Genomic DNA, 23,077 nt, shown 5'->3' on the forward strand with positions numbered 1-23,077 from the left:
TGTTTCAGGTATAGTTTGAGAAGGAGCACCTTGGTGACGGACATGGGCTAATCCAAATTCATGGTATATGTTAAGTGAACATGTTTCAACCAGATGAGAAAGACATTAAGCAAAATTGACTTCAAAATCAACTAAACATTCATTGCTTCATTTATTGAGTATCTCAAATATGCCTGGAACAATGCTAAGTCCTGAGAGTAAAAAGATGAAAAGACAAACTTACTATCAGCAAATTGTTCACACCCTGACTGAAAGAGATGTATAAAAATAATCGATTTCAAACCATAGTGTGCAATCATGGAATTGTGCAAATTATTTTGAGAATTTAGGGAAGCCAGGGAAGGATTTCCAGCAGCGGCAACACTTTAACCTCATAAGGGTTTTGCAGGTGTAAGGGCCAGATGGGGGGTGGCGGAGGGAGGGGGTCTGGGAGAAGTATTTGGCTCAGAATTGACAGCATTTGCAAAAGAGACACGGAGAGACAGTACAGTAAATTAAAGGAATGTTGGGTATTTAGGCATGACTAGTGCTTAAAATGCAAGATCAAGAGTAATGGGACATGAAGGTGGGCAGGTAAATCTTTTACTCCATCTTGGATTTTTATCCTGTGGCACATGGGAGCTACTGAAGACTTTTTATTTAATCCAGTGTGAAGGATAGATGGGAGAAAGGTAAGACTGGAGACTAGAAGATTAGGTAGGAAGTTTTTGCAGAAATTCAGATATATGTGTCAGGTTTTACCATAGTAATACACAAAACAAAATCTTAGTGGCTTCTAACAACAAAAATTCGTTTCCTCCAAAACCTTTGTATCTTACAACAACAAGCATTTATTTTTAACTCATGGGTCTGTTGGTCAGCTGTGGGTTGGCTTTAATTCAGCTGGGCTGTGCAGGGCTGAGTGTGACTTGGCTCCAGACATGGCAGCTCGTGTGTGCTCCATGGGTCTCTCATTTTGGGACACAGGATGACAGAGCAATGGCTTCTCTGGGCCATGCTCTTCTATTGATGGATGACAGGAGTGCAGGGAAGGTGGGTAGGAGTATGTAATGTCTCCTAAAGCCCCTGCTCAGAGCTAGCACACTATCCCTACTGCCCACACTACACTAGCCAAAGTCACATGGCCAACCTCCATGTCTACAGGACACAGTAGGATTCTCTACCCATAGGGTGAGGAAGGGAGCAGTAAATATTTGCTGAACATCTTAATTCAATCTACCACACCAGGCAAAAGATTATGAACACCTAAACCAAGGTAGATGGAGTAGGAATGGACAAGAGGGGTCAGGAAAGCTGAGAGCATAACCAGAGTCTGGGGTCCCCAGCTAGTTGGGATGGGCAGGGATGGACTGCCTCATCAAGACACTAAGAAACTAAATAAGAAGCTTTAACTCAGGAAAGTGTCTGATTAGAGTTGGGTAGTCAGTCTAAATCAATTCACTGATTTGAAAACATTAGGCCAAAAGGAGGAATACAAGGATAAACCTCTCAAAAGGAGCTAATGGAAGAGAAGATCGCAATGAGGGGGAGGAGCAGAGTCAGTGACTGTATTAAACTGATCTCAGTTCTGTGGCAATGGGCATCCTGGGAGCCCTCGAAAGGCAGCCCCAGAAGAGAAAATGACAGAACTGAAGTAGGAGGAAAGGGAGAGGAATTCAGGATGACTCCCAGTTTTCTAGTCTAAGAGACTCGGAGGGCACAGGTGTCATCTGCTGATTCTGGAACACAAAAGGAGAGAGAAGACGATAAGTTTAGTTGGGTTTGGTTTTTAGATTTGAGCCATCTAGGTGGACATACCTATGGGAGAGCTGAATATCAAGCTAGAAATCTCCCTTGTGTCTTTCACATCTGAAAACACCCTCTCTCTCCTCTCTTACCTAGCCAAAGTCTTAAATGTTCATGATCATTTACATTTCTGTGCTGCCTTTCTTCGAGCTGCTTGCATGTAGGATTAGCATGTCTCATTTAACCCCGATCATTTGTGTTATACTCACCCCTACACACATATTAATCATGTGGCCTAAACTAAACTATAAATTCCACGAGGACAAGACTTTGTATGTCTTTAATATCGCCTACGGAATTCAGCACAGTGATAGGCAAAAACCTAAATTAAAAAACTAAAAAATGAGTTAAAAAAAAAAAAAGAAACTAAAAAATGCATGATGATTAACTACGTCAGTGAAGAATAATCAGTGACTATTATCCTAAGTGATGATGTGGTACCACTGTAAAGATCATTTTAAAAGATATCTTTAAAAAGTATCTTATAAATTTTCTTTAAAATAGCAGGGCTTTGGGGTGCCTGGGTGGCTCAGTTGTTAAGCATCTGCCTTCGGCTCAGGTCATGATCCCAGGGTCCTGGGATCGAGCCCCGCATCGGGGTCCCTGCTCTGCAGGAAGCCTGCTTCTCCTTCTCCCACTCCCCCTGCTTGTGTTCCCTCTCTTGCTGTGTCTCTCTCTGTCAAATAAATAAATAAAATCTTAAAAAAAAAAAGCACTGTTTTTTTACCTAGTTTCAACATTTAAAATAATTCTTATTTTTTTTTAAAGATTTTATTTATTTATTTGAGAGAGAGAGAATGAGAGAGAGCAAGCACATGAGAGGGGGGAGGGTCAGAGGGAGAAGCAGACCCCCTGCTGAGCAAGGAGCCCAATATGGGACTCGATCCCGGGACTCCAGGATCATGACCTGAGCTGAAGGCAGTCGCTTAACCAACTGAGCCTCCCAGGAGCCCGATAATTCTCATTTTTTAAGCATTTATCTCCTGGTGTGTATCTGCACGATTGTATCTTTGTTCAAGAAATACTGTTACAGGGGCGCCTGGGTGGCTCAGTCGGTTAAGCATCTGCCTTCGGCTCAGGTCATGATCCCAGTGTCCTGGGATCGAGCCCCACGTTGGGCTCCCTGCTCAGTGGGGAGTCTGTTTCTCTCTCTCTCCCTCTGCCCCTCCACCCGCTTGTGCTCTCTGTCTCTTTCTCTCTCAAATAAATAAACAAAATCTTTAAAAAAAAAAAAAAAGAAAGAAAAGAAAAGAAATACTGTTACAATTTTAACTTAGATTCATGTTGAGTGGCAGATGAAAAGTCAGCCTGGTGTAAAAATTAGGCCAAACGATCAACAGTATCAAGAGTTCACAATTTAGATGGTCAACTATTTTGCAGTTTGTTTCCAAGAAGACACCAATCAAAAGAGATAATATATGTTGCAAATGTAAAAACACCAAGAAATGCTAAGTATTTTGTAAAGACATGGTTATGATTCTTTACATCAAGTCACTGTTCATTTTACAAGAAGAGAAACAGAGGTACATTTGATAAGCTCAGGGTAACACCACTTTTTGTTTTGGGGGCAGGGATAGAAGACAGGTCTCTGACTTCCAGACCAGAGCTCTAAGACCAATGAAGTATAAACCCCTGACTAGGTGCTGGATCCCAGTAGGGCAAGAAGAAAAGATATAGTTGGGGCAGCTAAAATTAAAAGGAATGTTTTGAACTCTTTTAGTTCTTTTTTTAAAGGTAGGCTTCAAAAAACTTAATTTTGTGAGGTATTCAACAGGGACCTGGAAAACTGCTCTTAGCATTTTAACATAAATTAAAAATCATTTAAGCAGACCTCTTTTCAGCTCTGGCCAACTGCACATTTATTTTTCTGGTCGAGGAGGCTTTACCATTGCAAATGAAGAGGAAATGAAGGCATTAGAGCTTGGGCATATCAGTTAAAAAAAAAAAAAAAGGAAGTGAATGTGGATGTTGGATTAACTTCTCTCATATTCGCAATCCCATTTATCTGGGCAAGGAATTTGCCCCCCAACAAGGTACTCTTGAAAGCATTCTCTGAAAAATTAGGTTGCTGTGTAGAATCTGGAGTTGCTGCAAGTGTTTCTTAAAAGCTCATTAGCCCTCCAGAGAGCTATGGAAGTAAAACAGCTCCAGGCCTAATGAGAGCTCAGTAGACAGGTTTCCACTGCACCTGTATTGGGAGACGGCTGACCTCCAAGGAGCCCGGAAGCTTCGTTCCATTTTGGACAAGCAACCTCAAGAGTGGGGGATGGGAAATGGGGAAATGAAGGATAAAAACCTTACTTGCTAATTCTAAACATATGTCGCCTGCACATTGGTGAGTTGAGGTTGGCAAAGGGTAAAACAAAATATCGTTGAACTGCTTTCTTCAGTGACAGCTATATTTGTTGATTTTTCCACTGGCACCCAGCTTTTGGAGGCTCCATTTTCCTAATTTGGGAACAACAGAGGGCAGTCATTGCTCATGTCTGAATACAACACTTGACATCCATGTTTTCGTATAGAGAAGACCATCTTCTGTGAGCCTGCAAAACATCAGTCTCGCTCAAGCATAGAGTGAATAAATTTATATGCCCACAGTCTGGTGGATTCAAAGTCACCACAGACTGTACCTCTCCCTTTCCTTCTTGGCTTCCTCCATTTCCCAAAGCACAACCAGCAGCTAAATAGAATATGGCATAAGAGGTTTCTTCTCCACCCATTTCCCCCTATTAATAGAACATGGCAGAGGAAAAACTTTGTGACTGTCAACTCAACTGCTAACCTAATTAAAGATGACCCATCTGGAGTCAAAATCAATCAGGAGTCTGTTCCATCAGAAGAAGGAAGGGGAGCTGGGAAGGGACTTCACCAGTTACTTGTCATGGAGCTTGATAATCACATGCACCAGGAAATTGCACGTACGTAGAAACTGCAGAGAAGACAGAATACAACTAATATAGTCAACATGCTTTTTTTCACTGTGCTTAAGCTAGGACTGACCAGGAAGTAAAGCAAATTTGTGACTATTTTATTATCTCTTTATTATAGTTTAAGTACTTCCTGTAGCAAAACCTTATTCATTAAAAATAAGCTCTAAGGGAGTAAGTTCCCCAGACTTCTCCCACTGAATCTTGCCCCAGTAGGTTGTGGGAGAACCTAACCTCCCAATTGTAGCCCCATTTAAAATACTATAAATTTTGTACTCTTTGAAGGCACAGGGCGAAGCTATTGCCCAATTTCAGCAGTCTATCCTTGAAGGGCATCATCCATAATCATTTCAGTATTTAGCACAATATCTGCCAGAGTGTTTGTGGTTGTATTTCCATTTGTATCAGCAAATATTTATTGCGAATACACATTGTCCAAAATACTTTATTAGTATTACATGGGCTATAAAGATGATTAATCGATGACCCCTATTCCCAAGGTCTTTATCCTGCAGAAGAAGGTGAGTAGAGATGTACAAATTGCACAGTAATGCCAGGTAAAATAAGAGGAGTATCATGAGAGAAGTACCAAAGGTGAAGGAATTTTATTTTTTTTTTAAAAGATTTTATTTCTTTATTTGACAGAGAGAAAAACACAGTGAGAGAGGGAACACAAGCAGGGGGAGTGGGAGAGGGAGAAGCAGGCTTCCCGCCGAGCAGGGAGCCCGATGCGGGGCTCGATCCCAGGACCCTGGGTTCATGACCTGAGCCGAAGGCAGACGCTTAACGACTAAGCCACCCAAGCACCCCAAAGGTGAAGGAATTTTAAAGAAGGGAGAGGAGGCATCTCTTTCTGGAGGCCAGCAGAAAGTCTGACTAGTGGAAATGGTGTTTGAGACAGCAGTGACAGATCCACAGGATTTCTACTGGCATGGCTGAAAAGAGGAAACAACTCGGTGGGATGAGTACAGAAAACGACAGGTCACAGATTCTCCAGTTGTCCTGTTTGGCTGGGGAAGAGGAGATACAAAAAGAAAAGTGAGGGCTGGCACTGGACAGGTCGATTCAACCAGCCGTGTTTTTCCCAGATGCAGGGTATGAATGCATTCAGTATTTTCTACTGGTCCTGGGTATCTACTCACAACCCTTTCTATTCTACATCCTGCCCTCATCGGCCCGATCTAGAAAGCTAAATACTCTATTTGTAAGACTCCATTGCAGCTAAGGTTTTATAGATGACTTCGATTCTGGCGAGGAGATGTACTCTCGTGAAATTTGGAGAGCAGAAAGGAGGATGGAAGCCAGGTTTGTGCAGCAGTCACCACTGACAAGATGGGAAGTTGGGAGGACATTTCGGGGAATCTTTCAGGAGTCCAGTCCTCTGAGGTCAGGAAGGGATAGCTCCTCCAAAGGCGAGATAAGCCACTGCATCTTGAATCCAGCCCTCCTCCACATGGTCTCAAATCCTCCAGGAGCTTACTGAGTGGAGGACTCAGGGGAGGAAGTGGAAACACATGAGGACCCTTCCAGCCTCTTCGTGAGTCCAGTTATCTATTATCCTATTGGCCAGACAAATCTTATGGCCAAGTCAGAGTCAGGGTCAGGGTAGGACGAGACTACAAAGTTACGAGTCAAAGTATATGGATACCTGCAGGCCATTATTGGGGGCTATTAAAAACAATAATCTACTAAACTGAGTAAATGTTAAAGCTGCCAGTTTTGAGTAGGGCCCAGAGTAAGACAAGGCTCTGCAACTAGTCCAGGCCGCAGTTCAAGCAGCTCTGGCTTTATGACTGGATATCCAGTCATATTTAAAATGCTTGCTAAAGATGCAGACACAACACGGGTCCTCCGGCAAGCCGTGATAGGACAATCCTCAAGTTTCTGGAGCTAGATATACCCTCTGCAATAAGTAAGTATTTCGAGGAATAGTCTCAGGCTTGTCACTGGGTCCTAGTAGTGACTAAATGCCCACTCTTAGAAGAGGGAGTGACCATAAGCTCTGAACTGCCAAACAAACCTGGTATTAACTGATGCCAGAACTATAAAGTTGCAGAATTGAAGAGGCCACTGCGTACAAGCAGATACTGAAGTTATGCAAGTCAGTGACTCTGATGCCCATGGCATCCACTCCTGCTATGCTGCAACCCCTCCCCAAACGAATAGCCTTTGCTTTATGTGGAGTTAGTTCCCTATAACCAATGGCTGCAGAAGGAAAAAAAAAAAATGTCAGGCTAGTTTGTAGCTTGGCAAGATATGCCCGCACCAGCTAAAACTGACCTGCTGTACATGAAACCCCCAGTCAGAACTAGCCCAGCAGGAGGACAACCAGACAGAGAAATATATTCAGTGGGCAAAACTTCAAGCTGTGTACCCAGTTCTCCACGTTGCCCGAAAGGAGAGATCGAGAGAGGCGTGGGTCTATAGCAGTCCATAGGCAACAGGATGTGGTTTGGCCAGATGGTCATGGATGGAAAAGGAACAAAATTAGAGGACTGATGAGGAGGAGGTCTAGAGAAAAGACCTGTGCATGGACTCTTCAAAAACGGCAGAGAGAGAGGCACTCACTGGGGAGAAGCCCACCTAGTCAGGGGGAGAAAGCCCGTCCTGTGAACTTCAATCAGCCTCTTTTCCCGCCTGCCCTAGAGCCTGCACAATGGGCATAGCAACCCCCTGGCCTTGACAGCAGAGGGAGGGAAGTGATGTGCAGCTCAGCAATGTGAACCTTCTCTCACCAGGGAAGATAAAGAAAATGCTATACTAAATGCCTTGCCTCGAAGAAACATTAGGGAACTTTTTTTTTAAATGCATGTGTGTGTGAATATATAAGTACACACACACACACACATATGTACATTCATTCGTTCTCAGGGAGATTTGAAAATATTACATCCATAAAATAAAACAGGTATGATATGAAAAATAATCTAAAATTATTTTAGAAATAATTGGAAAAAAAATTTCTTTTTTCCACTGGTTGTCAATGATCCTTTATTGAAACATTTTCCTTTGTAGTTAACTAGCTGGGCATTCCACCGCACCACTGTTGATGTCATCGATGATGTCATGAGGGTGGCGGCCGTCAACATTGCGGCCCACAGACTGGGCAGTCCCCAGGATTTCTTTAATGGTTCCAGAGAGTTCTCTGGCTAAAGATCGGTGTCGCATCTGTCAGGCAATATTGACAATCTCATCAAAAGCGGTATTTCCACTGTGCTTAATATTTTTCTGCTTATTTCAGGGCAGAGGCAGAAGGTACCACTTCTATCTGGGCCTGTCTGTTCTGAATGGTCAGTTTCACTATAATCCTTAGACCCTTCCAATCACCGGTTGCCTTGGTGATGTCATCACCAACCTTTATTGGAGACAGACCCAGCGGGCCGATCTTCGGGGCCAGGGCAGACGTGGCACCGACTTCACCACCGGTGCACCTCAGGTACACGACTTTGATCTCGTTGGGGTCGAACTTAGGCGGCATGGCGGAGGTGGCTGGTGTCGGATGAACCCGGCTTTGGGACGACCGAAGACGGTTGTACCTTTGCCTCCTGAGCCGAAAGCCAAAAGACCCAGAAATAATTGGAAATTTAAGAGCAAATTTATTGCTCTAAAGAATTCACTATAGAGACTGAATAGGGAAAATGGACATAAATGAATATCAAATAGTTTAGCTGGAAGATTGAGAAGAAAGATTATCCTCAAACACAGTACTATGGCACAGAAATATGTGAGTAGAAAAAAGGGGACACGGAGGACAAATGTAGGAGTTCTAACATATGTCTATTAGGAATTTCAAAGAAACAGAGAATGGAAGTGATTCTTTAAAAATAAAAGAAGGAAATGACCCAAAGTAATGAATCCACAGATTTAAAAGTTTCAAGTAATGAAGAAAAAATACCTAAGTACATCTTGGTGAAATTTTAGAACTCCAAGCATAAAGTACAAATCCTAAAAATGTCCAGAGTAGAATAAGGAGTTGTTCACAAATAAATGAAAATCAGATTGGTATTCACTTTCTCATCACCCACACTGGATGCTGGAAGACTATGGCAGGAAATCAGAAAGAAAAAGAAAAAATGCCTGGTAAATATAATGAAAACAATAAATCCAAACATATCATTAATCATAATATTAAAAGACAGCAAAACTCAGACTGCAGAGACAGGAGGCAGGAACCAGCTATGTGATAATTATAATAGATATTTTAAAAGAAAAATGATGCAAGGGCATCTGGCTGGCTCAGTCAGTACTGCATGTGACTCTTGATGTCAGGATTGTGAGCTCAAGCCCCACATTGGATGTAGAGATTATTTAAAAATAAAATCTTAAAAAAAAAAAGGAAAATGATGCAGAAAGATTTACTATAAAGAATTAGGAAGACATACTAGAAAATTAATGCTTGAGTACTGATATTAATATCAGAAAACAAACAGGAAAAGATAAATTAAGAAAAATAGAATTAAGAAAAATATTTAGGGGCGCCTGAGTGGCTCAGTCGGTTAAGCGTCTGCCTTCGGCTCAGGTCATGATCCCAGGGTCCTGGGATCGAGTCCCACATCGGGCTCCTTGCTCCGCGGGAAGCCTGCTTCTCCCTCTCCCACTCCCCCTGCTTGTGTTCCCTCTCTGACTGTGTCTCTCTCTGTCAAAAAAATAAATAAAATCTTTAAAAAAAAAATTTATATCTATATTGGCATAAATTACATTGATACACTTGCAGAATCTACCAAATGATGCAAATACTGAACAAAACCTGCATTTTGGGGATGGAGGGAAAAATCTGAAAAATATAGGAATGAAGTATTAACTCAAGAAGCTAAAGAAAGAGCAAGACAGAGGGAGGGAGAAAAAGAGAGAGAGGAAGAAGAAGGAGGGGGAAGAGAAGGAGAATCAAATAAGCTAAAAGATAAGTTAATAAGCATAAAAGAAAACACAAATAAGTGGATGATTAATCAAATGAAAATCTAAATTTTTGATGAGGTCTTTAAAAAGAGCAATTAAATAAACAGACTGTCAAATGTGACCATGGTAAAAAAAGAAGATGAAGAAGATGACGACGACTTAAATAATCAACATTAGAATTGAGAAAAAAAAGATGTGGAACATTTTTTTAAATTATAAGCAAATCAAATGCAAATTTGTGTCAAACAAATTTGAAAATTAGTTAAAATAGATTATTTTGTATGAAAAACTAAGTAATGAAAATTGACTCAAAAAGCAAATGAAATCCTGAAAAAAACAACAGCCATAGAGGAAATAAACACGCTAAAAAGGGCACAATGCCCAGATAATCTTCTGGGCACATTATACTAAACCTGCAAAGAATAGATACTCTCTGTATTATTTACACTGTTAAGGAACATAGGAAGAGATGGAAGGTTTTCAGTTAATTCTACAAATAACAGCATAACACTGAATCATAACCAGATAGAAATAGAGAGAAAAACCACCCACAAACAAAACAAGAAGCCCAAAGATAAATAGAGGCAAAAATCCCAAATAATATATTAGGAAATTTAACTCAACCCTTTACAAAGAGAATTATATCATGAACCAGTTAGTCTTTTTCACAAAAATGCCAGGATAGTTTAACATTAGTGTCTGTCTATCTTTTAGTGTAATTCATTACCCTAAGAGCTTAAAAGAGAAAAGTTGTATGATTATCTCAGGACATGTGAAAAGGCATTTGCCAAAATTAGCAATTATTCCTGATGAGAAAAGTTTTTCTTAAGCAACTTGATAGAAGACACCACCAGAAACCTGCATGATGTTTTCAATGAATCATAAAGAGCACTTCCATTAAAGTGAAGGGTTCTGCCACACTCATAACTCTTCAGCAGAAACTACTCTGGTGGAACAAGGCAGCAAATCAGGAACCAGGAAGACATGTGATCCAGGAAACAGGTGATCTGACACAGCAGAAAGGCAAAGGAAAGCCCCAGAACTACAGTGAAAGAAAATCCAGGCAGATTAATGTGCAGCAGATCTAGGGCGTAAAGAGCAGGAGGCTGAGTGGCCACAGGCAGGATAGTCCCAATAAAAAAGAAAAGAAGAGCAGAGACAGAAACTGATAGAACGCTGTTAGAATATAATGAGAAGAGATGTAGACTTCAGGCAGAGTTTTCATATGAAATAGTAATAAGTACCTAGAAAATTAAGCAAAGAAAGAAACGGAGTAAACTATGAACTCTGGGGAGGGAGAGTTATTTAAGAAAAATAATCGGATTATAGTATACTATATGACTCGCCTGCAAATAATATATATAGTCATAAATGTAAACTCTGAATATTGATTTAACCAAAATTGTAATATAACCTGTCTGGGAGAATAGGGTGGTGGGAGGGGTCATTCATACAAGAAAGCTAATTCCTTCTCTTCCATAATAGGAAGTCAGTAGGTAGTATCTGAATTTTAAAAATAAAAAAGGCAGTAGCCTAAGCATATTATTTAGAAATGTAAATGTGAAAACCAGAAGAAACAGCTGTAAGAATTGAAAGCATAGCTACCGGGGGTGGCAGGGGTAGACGGACGCAGCTAGGACTGCTGGGCTTTGTTGTAAGCTCATTCACTTATTTACATGCATGTATTGCTTTGACAAAAATTTAAATTAAATTTCTTATGTTTTTTATTTGAGTATAGTTGACACATGTTACGTTAGTTTCAGGTGTATACACAGTGATTCAACAACTCTATACGTTATACCATGTTCACCACATGTGTAGCTAGCTACCACGTGTCCCCATGCAACACTATTACAATACCATTGACTATATTCCCTATGCTGTGCCTCTTATTCCCATGACTTAGTCATTCCATAGCTGAAGTATCTCCCATTCCCCTTTACCCATTTCGATCACCCCCCACCTCCTCCCCTTTGGCAACCATCAATTTGTTCTCTGTATTTATAGGTCCGATTCTGCCTTTTGTTTGTTTATTCACTTGTTTTGTTTTTTAGGTTCCACATATGATTGACATCATGTAGTGTTTATCTTTCTCTGTCTGACTTATTTCACTTAGCATAATACCCCCTAGGTCTATCCACGTTGTCACAAATGGCAAGATCTCATCCTTTTTATGGCTGTGTAATATTTGTGTGTGTGTGTGACCTCTAGATTTTTAGAAAGCGAGAATGACAATACCCAGTAAGGATGTAGAGAAATTTATACAGTCCCGGACACTACAAAGAGAAAATAAATTATTACAAGCTTTCCAGTGAGCACGTTGGCAGTAAGGATCAAAATTTCAAATATTCCTATCACCTAGCCCAATAATCCTCCTCTGACAAATTATTTTGAGGAAAACAACAGGGCAGATACACAAAGATTCACCTCAAAGGACATTTGAAGCTTCATTCTTTAAAATATTGGCACACGGGGCGCCTGGGTGGCTCAGTCGGTTAAGCGTCTGCCTTCGGCTCAGGTCATGATCCCAGGGTCCTGGGATCGAGCCCCGCATCGGGCTTCCTGCTCTGCGGGAAGCCTGCTTCCCCCTCTCCCACTCTCCCTGCTTGTGTTCCCTCTCTCGCTGTGTCTCTCTCTGTCAAATAAATAAATAAAAATATTTTTTAAAAAATAAAATAAAATAAATAAATAAAATATTGGGACACTCTCACTCTGCACATGCATTAATAAGGGAATGATTAAGTAGATTATGTACTTCCATACACTGGAATCCCTGCGGGCTTATAAAATAATTATAGAAAGTAGTGGTTTTCAAATTATGCTTCTGGGAGTCTATACTAGTTTTCCAGGGCTGCCCTAGCAAAGTACCAAAAACTGGGTGGCTTAGAGCCACAGAAATTGATTGTCTCATAGTTCTGTAGAAAGACTAGAAATCTTAGATCCAGGTGTCCAGAGGGTGAGTTCCTTCTGAGGGCTATGAGGGAAAATATCTTACTTGCTTCTCTCCTAGCTTCTTGTGTTTGGGCTGCCAATCTTCGGTGTTCCTCAGCTTGTAGAAGCATCACCCCAATCTCTGCCTTCATCTTTGTGTGGTGTTCTCCCTGTGTGCATGTCTGTCTCTGTGATCAAATTTCGCTTTGTCATAAGGACACCAGTCATATTGGGTTAAGGCCCACCCTAATGGCCTCTTCTTAACTTGATCAACTGCAAAGTCTATTTCCAGATAAGGTCACACTCAACAGGTATCTGGGGTTAGGATTTCAACATCTTTTGCGAGTTACAGTTCAAGCACAACAGAGTCTTAGGGTTTCTGAGAGTTGCTTCAAAAACCACTACCAAGGAACTATGGGTCCTGAGGTGATGAGTTCTGGACTTCTCTTGTCCACTTTAAGTAGAAAAGTTCCCTTCCTTATAAATTAGTATTCTGAGAGCTCCTATGAAGGAAGTGTCCACTATTTTAAAGCATGTAAAAGCTACCAAGTAAAACTATATTTATGTATGTTTCCAATATATTGCGAATAAAGAGAAGCAGTTTGCAAGCATGTGAACATGTTTCTGGCTCTGTAAAAGTACAAAATCTCTATCTATACTCATATTGACAGTACTTCTATTTCGATTGATATCATTTTTCACATAAATATTGACAGTGCTAAGAAGGCTACAGTTTTGGGCGCCTGGGTGGCTCAGTTGGTTGAGCGACTGCCTTCGGCTCAGGTCATGATCTTGGAGTCCCTGGATCGAGTCCCGCATCGGGCTCCCTGCTTGGCGAGGAGCCTGCTTCTCCCTCTGACCCTCCCCCCTCTCATGTACTCTCTCTCTCGCTCTCTCAAATAAAGAAATAAATCTTTAAAAAAAAAAAAAGGCTACAGTTTTACAAGTGTCCTTAATACTTGTCTTCATATTTTTCTGTATTTTCCAGTTTTTTTAAATGATATATCTTTGTGATAATAAAAGAGTATAATTCTTTTTTAAAGAGAGGAAGAGGTCACTTATGACTTTCAGTAAATACATGTTGGTGAATTTATTGATACAGTTTTATCCATTTGGCTTGGCTTATCAGAATTTCAAACCAATATAATTTGGATGACTATTCAGTTCTCTCCAAAACATCAGCCCTTGCCATTCAAACCCCATTGATAGAATTGATTGAGTCTGCAAGCCCAAGCATCTATCAATGGATGAATACATAAATAAAATATGGTATTTATAGAGAATGAAATATTATTCAGCCTTTAAAAGGAAGGAAATTCTGACACATGCTACAACATGGATGAATCTTGAAGACATGTTAAGTGAGATAAGCCAATCACAAAAGGACACATCTATCTGATTCATATGAGGTACTTAGAGTAGTCAAATTCATAGAAACAGAGAGCAGAGTGGTGGTTGCCAAGGGCTGAGGAGAAGGGAGAACAGGAGTTATTGTTTAGGGTACAGAGTTTCGGTTTTGCAAGATGAAAAGAATTCTAGATGGTGGTGACAGTTGCACAACTCATAATCCCATTGAGCTGTACATTCAAAAATGGTTACAATGGTAAATTTTATGTTATATACATTTTACCACAATGTAAACAATTAAAAAAATGAATACAAAAAATGAATCTTCAAACACTTCAAGGTAATGTGTACCTAACATTCATTTTTAATTTCATAGGCTCATTTATTTTTCATTCATGAATCATTATAACCATAACCATCATTTTCATTATTACTATCTATCGTCATCAGATTAGCTAGAAAACCAGTTGTTTGCTTTATTCTTTATTCATTTCATTATAAAAGCAGCACGAATATTTTTTTGTGAAAAACACTAAGAAGAACATTGAGAAAGTCCTTATTTGGAATATTTAGATGGTTTTGCCTAAACTCCACGTTCCCTCCCTTGCCCAGGGCAACCTCTCTCCCCAGCCCACCGCCCACTACCTCCCACACCACAAAAAGCCACAAAAAGATTGAATGAGATAATCAGAAAAACCACCCAAGAAAAGAAAAAGGGAGAATCGGTTACATGTTCAACAAGTCAGGGAACAAGAAAACTCAAATCTGTTCCAGTTCTCTAGTTTCACCTTAAAGGCAAGGAACTGTGGATGTTTGTGCGGAGCCCTTCAAAGCCTAAATTCACAACCTCTCCACGCGGGAGGTTACCAGCATCTGAAGAAAAACAACCACTACCAGAAAAGCTCTTCTTTGTTTTCATTCTTTGCAGTCCTTCAGGAAACTCTTGATAATGTGAAATGTTATTACTGCAAATGTTGGCTCAGGCAAGTTTACTCTAGAGTCTGACTATCACTGACTGTTCACAAAATAAAATCATTTTTAAAGCCTGTGAGGAGAGCCAAGTGCAAACCACAAATCAGAAAACCACCAAGGCAGGCTGGCCTCGCTGCCAGAGTTTAATGTGATCTAATGGGAGGACAACAAGATGTGAGAATTTGATTTTACGATGCTCCATGTAACATTTGGCAATACAAAGGGGCTGGGCCCAACTTCCCGATCCTTAAGCAAACATTTGAAGTAATGTTTTACTTTCTCATCAGTTTTAATTCTGTCAACCAGGGTGTAGAGATTTAGCCTGCCCTATTCATTCTAAAAGTGCTGTCTGCTTTGGGTGGTTATACATTTGTTTAATATCAATTCATGTAAGATGAAGATGGGCAGGTGGGGAAGGGGCCAGGAAAATCGGATGAAACTATTTCATGGCAGTGGGTCAACTGGATTGCAGCTCTCTTCTGCATTTGTGATTTATTCCATGGGTGGGAGGGCAGGGATAGGGCTAACTGAAGCAACATTCTTTCACAAGCAAAAGCTAATCTTGGGGAGAGAGACAGATCTGGGTTGGATCAGGTTGCGCAGTCTCATACCAAATGGGATTGAAACTCAAGTGTGGCTCTATTTCCCATCAGTTGCTAAAGAAAAAGAAAAAAGAAATAAAAGGGTAGCAACACCAAAACTCTTCACACATGGCAAATTAACAACCAATGACATTATAGAACAAAGACAGGCAGTCAGGAAATCCCATAGAAGGGCGCATGAACAATGGAAAATGAATCAGAGTCACCTTTCAGGCCTCTTTTGTTTCTATAGTCAGGACATCAGAATGAGAATCAGATCTCTTTTCCTCGTCTTACTGAATAATGCATTCCTGACAACACCAAACTTTTCCTTACGTTGTCATTGTATAGCAATTACAAAGTTGAGCCAACGAAGAAATGTGAAACCCACAGAGTCAAGTTTCTTAAAGCAATAGTTTGCTAAGTGAAGTCATATCTCAGAATGCAGGAAGTAATATTAGAACTTCTATTTCTATTGACTCTTTATCTAAACAATAAGAAAGAAAGCAAGCCTCATTAATAGTTAAAATAAGAATGACACCATGTAGCCTCACTCAGTACAGATATAGATGATCACATACCACCTGTGGACCATGAGTCTTCCTGGAAGAAAGCTGAGGTCAACAGTGCTAAAGGTGTGACAGATGCTGTATCAGTTCAGGTAGGATGGGCTGCAGCAATAACTAGACCGAACATGTAATGGTTCAACACAATACAAGTTTATTTCTTGCTCAGGTAACAGTTTTGGTGGTCAAATCAGCAGGAGAGCCCAAATAATACAGGCACTTCTGCCAACTTCTGCTCATGGGCAACATGGCCATCTGAATTTCTTCTGGCAGAAGAATGGGATGGGACATGGAGAATCAGTCTTAGGAGGCTTTTTATAGGCCCAGCCTAGAAGAAGTGTACATCATTTCGGCTCACCATTGGCTAGAACTTGGTCTCATAACCACACCTAACCACAAAGGAGGCCAGGAAATAGAACCTGGTTCTGGGCCCAAGAAGAGGAAAATGGATCATGGGGACCAGCCAGCAGTCTTGACCACAGGCACCCTCAGCCATTCAGTTATCACAGTATGTCACAGTCTACATGTTCCCCTTATGCTGATTTAACTGTTGTAATAAAATTTAATCCCACAAGGTGAACAGGTGGCTTAAAAATATTCCTACCAAGAAGTCACAAATTGAAGATAACACTAATAATCCAAGCCAAAGACAATAACAAGAAAGTGTCAGAGTTAAAGCCTCGTATTTTTACCTCTTTGTCAGCCATAGTGTGAGATTTTAAAAAAAGACTATGCTTGTTTCAGCAGCACATACACTTAAAAAAATTATTAAATTAGTTCCGGAAAGAAGCAAGTTAAAAATTTTCAAAAAAATAAGTTTATTTAAAATGCATATTTACATCCATTTTTATAACGAACCTCACTCTTCCTATATCATTGTTAATAAGAATGTGAACATATCACAATTAGCAAAAAAAATTATGTAACCATAAAATAAACTGCAGACAAACTTCTATAATTTTATGTTACAGCTTAAAGTAATACTATACTCAATATATTATTTTGAAAAGTTTTCTTAACCTTATTGATAGATGTATAGAAGCTTCTTTTGAGATTTATTTAATAACAAAATACAAAAAGCCACATAGTATTGAGGTCTCCTCATTTTTTCTTTCCCCTGTATTAAAATGGCAAGATAATATATGCGAAACAATCTGGCAACAAATCAAGGTATATTCCTTTGTCAACATTGAAAAAATTACTAAGGTTTTAAGAAATAAGAATTAAAGTATGTTATATAATGTTGGGGTTTGATTTATAAATGAATGAAAGTACCGGTGTTTCCACATATCTCAGCTTATAGTACTTTCTAGATCCTTTTTCAATATACAATGATTTGTGTGTGTGTGTGTGTGTGTGTGTGTGTGTGTATATATATATATATATATATGTAATGTATCTTCTCAACAGTTATTCAACCAATATTTATTAAGCACCTACTCTTACCTTCATGGAGTTTTCATTAAAGTGTCAATAGTAAATTTAGCAAAAAACAATATTTTAAGAGAAAATTGTACTGTGTAAGTGTAACCACTGATGGGACAGTTTGACTTAAATGTTTTAATAGGTTTCTGGGATAAGTTTACTGAGGTAGCACAGTGAAATGTATTAGTTCCACCATTCATAGGTAAGCTACTGTAAGAAAATGCTATAAAATGTCATGGATGTGGATACTTTTATAAAAACTAGACTTTTAAAATATAGAGGAGTCAACCATCTCACACCCATTAGGATGGCTACTATCAAAAAACAGACAATAAGGGGCGCCTGGGTGGCTCAGTCGTTAAGCGTCTGCCTTCGGCTCAGGTCATGATCCCAGGGTCCTGGGATCGAGCCCCGCATCGGCTCCCTGCTCCACGGGAAGCCTGCTTCTCCCTCTCCCGCTCCCCCTGCTTGTGTTCCCTCTCTCGCTGTGTCTCTCTCTGTCAAATAAATAAATACAATCTTAAAAAAAAAAAAATAGACAATTAGTGTTGAGGAGGATATGGAGAAATTGGAATCCTTGTGCACTGTTTGTGGGAATATAAAATGGAGAAGCCACTATGAAAACAATATGGCAGTTCCTCAAAAATTAAAAATAGAGTTACCATATGACCCAGAAATTCCACTTCTGAGTATATACCCAAAATGATTGAAAACAGTGTCTTCTTTTTTTAAAGATTTATTTTTTGGGGGGGGAGGGGCAGAGGGAGAAAGAGAATCCCAAGCTGACTCCCCGCTGAGTGTGGAGCCCAACATGGGGCTGGATCCCAGGACCCTGAGATCATGACCTGAGCTGAAACCAAGAGTCAGGACGCTCAACTGACTGAGCCACCCAGGTGCCCCAAAAGCAGTGTCTTAAAGAGCTATCTGTACACCCACATTCATAGCAGCATCATTCACAAAAACAGAAAGGTGGAAGCAACCTAAGTGTCCATTGACAGATGAATGAATAAATGATACGTACTATATGCATACATTGGGATATTATTCAGCCTTAAAAGGAAGAAAATTCTGATACATGCTACAACACAGATGAACCTTGAGGACATTATGCTAAGTGAAATAAGCCAGTCATAAAAAGACAATACTGTATCATTTCATTTATGTGATTACCTAGAGTAGTCAAACTGATAAAGACAAAGATAGAACAGGGTTGCCAGGGGCTGGGGGGAGGGGGAATGGGGAGCTGTTATTTAAGCACTATGAGTTTCAGTTTTACAAGATGAAAATTCTGGAGATTGGTTGCACAACAATGTGAATGTACTTAACACTAGTGAACTGTACACTTAAAAATGGGTAATATGGTAAATTTTATATTATGTATTTTATTACAATTAAAATTGTTTTAAATACAGAGCAGTCTTTACAATATTTACAATGTGAGATATGGAAGACCCAAGAAAATATTTTCTACCACTCAGAAGTTTGCTGGTTTTTTTTAAAGAGCAAAGAACACACACACACACAGTCTGCTTCCAAAGTAAGGATGATATTTTACAACAGCTAAAAAAAAAATAACTGTTATTTAAAGGAATTCAAGCTATGGTGAGAACATTTTGAAACATAAAAATACTCCCATCACTGTATGTGTTGTTGCAGGTAATTATACAAAGGCAGGCCTATGTAAATAACAGAACAATATACTTAAAAATCTAGTATTTAAGCTATTTAATAATTTATCAGAGTTTTAATGATTTAGAATCCAATTAGTAAAACAATAACAATATAGTAACTTCCAGTTTAGCCTGTAAGAACAATCGATTGCCATTACGAAGGATGAAATTTTTTTACCCACATTTCAATAAGTCTTTGCATAATTGAAAAATAGGAGGAAAATAAGTATCATGATTTAGTAAGCCTAGACAATGATGAGTTCTTTTCATTTGGATCTGAAAATATTTATGAAGCATCTTTTTAAGATAAGATAGTCAAAAATTCGAAACTGAGTCAGATTTTGGATTCACTACATGACAAAGTTTTAAAACATGAGTTAGAAAAAATAATGAAGCATATTAAATCACATAACCTTCACTAGTGACAGCAAAAAGGGGGTTTTGGTACCACAAATAAAACCAAGTAAAATAATTTAAAAAATATTTTCCATTTCATTTAAGTCTATGTTAATTTCTATTCTATATGTTTTATAATGTGCATATCAGTAAATAGTATATACATATAATTCATAAATAATTTTGTTCATACATAAAATTGTTTTTAGTGATATGGATATAAAATTCAGTATATGTGCTGCCAAAGCGAGCAGTGATATGGATATAAAATTTAGAGAACACTGTTCTAAAAATTCTGGGAAACCCGTTAGGAAGAAATGTATTATTCTTCGCTTAAAAAACACTGACACAGAAGACCAAGATTGGACATGAGAAAGACTTTTCTTTATAGTAAAGGCAAGGAGACACAAAATAAATTCTCATCCATCAAAATGATTTAGGTATTATTCTTCCTTAGAGTAAGGAGATCAATTTATTTATTCATAGGAATACTATGCAGCTTTTTTTTTCTTTGTATTAAATGTTGCCCATGAAAGAATTCAAAGTATATATCTGCATCAAGAATAACACTTTAGGGCGTCTGGGTGGCTCAGTTGGTTAAGCGTCTGCCTTCGGCTCAGGTCATGATCCCGGAGTCCTGGGATCGAGTCCCACATCGGGCTCCCAGCTCAGTGGGGAGCCTGCTTCTCCCTCTGACCCTATCCCCTCTCATGCTGTTTCTCTCTCTCTCTCTCAAATAAATAAATAAATAAAATTAAAAAAAAAAAGAGTAACACTTTAATAATGAAATAATACTGTATTTGTTGTTTCTCCTATATAATATTTAATATACTTCTGTTTTCATAAATAAGGTTCTCAAATCTGTTTTGGAATGTGCTGGGACATATGTAAATAAATAATTACATAAATAAACTCTATATTACTTTCTTTTTATCTGACCTCTCCTCTCACATAAACACACCACAGAGGGAAAAACTTTTTGCTTATATCACAAAATAGTTGGGGTGCCTGGGTGGCTCAGTGGGTTAAGTGTCTGCATTCCGCTCAGGTCATGATCCCAGGGTCCTGGGATCAAGCCCCACATAGTTCTCCCTGCTCAGCGGGGAGTCTGCTTCTCCCTCTGCCCTTTCCCCTTGCTCATGCTTGCACCTGCACCCTCTCTCTCTCTCTGAAATAAATAAATAAAATCTTAAAAAAAAAAAAACAGTTACATCATCCCCATTATTTAGAATGGCTTACCTCACTTCTTCCATCTTATCTGAGTTTACTCTGTACTTTGGGGTCCATTTCCAACAAATTTAATTCAACAACTTTGTGAGCATACTGCTGTATTACATATTACTATGGTAGATGACTTGCAAAAATGGCCCTGTTTCCTATGTCTATAAGCTCTTTGCAGTGTGGCTTTGCAGTTCACCTCATCAGGGAGTAGAGTCTATTTTCCCACCTTTCGCATGTGGACTACCGTTGGGACTTTCTTTGGCCAATAAAATGTAGCAGAGGTGATAGTGTGTCTTGCCTATTTGTACTATGTCACTTGGGACTCTGACTACCCCATAGAACAAGGCCAGGCTAGATGACAGTCCACATGGAAGACAGCCGAGATGCTCCAGATGATGGCTCACAGACGCTCTGAAGCAGTGGCTGACAACATGTGCTCGTGGAGATCAAGCTAAGAGCAGAAGAGCCACCCAACTGAACTCAGACTAAGATGGCAACTCCCAGAATTATATGCTAATGAATAGCTATTGCTTTAAGCAACTAAGTTTTGAGGTGGTTTGTTAGGCAGTATTATGGGGTAATAGGTAACAATAAAACTACCTATTAGGTATAATAAAGAGATGGAAACTGGGCACTTCTGCCCTTCAAGGACTTATCTTCTTGGACAAAATCTTTTAATTTGGGGGCCCACTGAAGAATTTAAAGAAATCTTAACTTTTCTGAAATGATATGTGATATCTGGCATGGATCCTCAGGCACTTTTCTTCTGTGGGGAAAGTGGAGCTCATAGTTTTCATCAGTTTCTCCAAGGAGTTGGTCCCCTCCCCGAAGGTTAATACAGTGCAGTCATGGAAGATACTGACTCACTTATAAAAAAACTACAATATAATGCATCAGATCCAATAATGGAAGCACGTGCCAGGCAGTATGGCAATAGAGAAGGAAACTTTTAAGTTTCCTGAGGAATTCAGAGGCTTTCTCAAAGAAATTATTCTTTCCAAGTGTGAGAAGCAGCCCCACAGACAGAAAGAGCCTTTTAGGCTGTGGAATGGCAGGTCCAACAACATAGAAATGTTAAAAATGCCTGATTTATTTCAAGAAAAGGAAATAGGTGCAGCTGGAGGGGGAGATACATAGTTAAGGGTAAGGTGTGGAAGATACATTTGGAGAACACTGAAGTCAAGATGGGAAGGGCTTGTATTCCAAGCTAGGAAATTTGAATGTTTTAACTGTAGGGATCCGCCCCTACAGGTTTTGAGCAAGGAGAAAACATAAGAAGAACTGCATCTTGAAGAAGTCTCTGGTGGCAGAGAAGAGAATGGCCTCCCTGGAGAAAAAAACCAGTGCAAGCTGGTAATCATACAGGCAAACAAATGATGGACATCTGAATTCGGGCAATGGCATGGGAGGTAAAGGAGACAGGTTAGAAGGTAAAATCCCCTGGAACCTGTTGATTAGGTATGCAGATGAGAAAACAATCCGGAATGACACTTCTTGATTGCACGAATGGGGCTGGTGATAACATTCACTGAGCAGAGAACACCAAAGGAGTATACTCGAAAGAGATTTTTAAAATCCCATTTTGGACATGTCCAGTGACAGATGTGTGCAGCAGGCCTACAGCTCATGAAAAAGGTGAAGGCTGAAGATTGGGGATTTATTAACTGTAACTTCTGAGTTACAGAATTTGCAGAGTCAACTTCGGGGAAGTTCAGCATATTGGAGAAAATTGAGAGTGATCTGTATGTTTTTAACCATGAAAATATTGAGGTCCATCTTAGGAATGCCAACCTTGGTCAGAGGGTGCTTAAAGAATCACAGGCCCTTCCTCAGCACCTGGAGCAAGAGTGGTGTCCTTCCCAGCCAAGTCCTGTGAGCCCAAGCTGAGGTTGAGGTCAGTGTTTTGTCACTGGGAATGCAAATGCAGGTGAGTCTCCGTTCCATGCCTTCGACATTCTCTACACACTTCTTGCAGACCTGCCTCATCGTGATCAATGCTACTTGAACCAACACTTCCTCAGAGCAGAAAGGCTAACAGTGGAGAGACCAGAGATATCCCCAAAAGCTACCCAAGTGGGATCATCTAGCACCAATGGCTGTCAAGACATATCTGACTTGAGGTTCTAGGCATAAATCCCATGGGAATGGATGAGGTCAACCAAAAGACAGGGAGAAAAGCAGTTTTGGACTGAGCCAACAAATGAGTTTGTTTGCCCTACACAATGTTTTTAAAAACTGTTATCTGATGACACTTAAAAATTCAGAAATTTCATCCAAAAAAGATCAGTTTCCTGCTTCTTTTGAAAAGTTAGAGGACATCGCAACACTGGTCTCATGCTTCCACTTGGCAATAATTAGAG

General features: G+C 39.6%; 1 protein-coding gene and 1 pseudogene across 1 annotated transcript in view; both read right to left on the reverse strand.

Annotated features, from left to right (window-relative positions):
* Window positions 1-23,077, reverse strand: part of ANAPC10 (anaphase promoting complex subunit 10) — a 224,621-nt gene that overhangs the window by 17,957 nt on the left and 183,587 nt on the right. The gene's annotated exons all lie outside the window — the stretch shown is intronic.
* On the reverse strand, window positions 7,701-8,495 carry LOC123848202 (large ribosomal subunit protein uL11-like; annotated as a pseudogene).

This window comes from Mirounga angustirostris, unplaced genomic scaffold (assembly GCF_029215605.1).
Source record: "Mirounga angustirostris isolate CCGP_5_RB_7025 unplaced genomic scaffold, mMirAng1.0.hap1 SCAF_2, whole genome shotgun sequence".
Lineage (NCBI taxonomy): Eukaryota > Metazoa > Chordata > Mammalia > Carnivora > Phocidae > Mirounga > Mirounga angustirostris.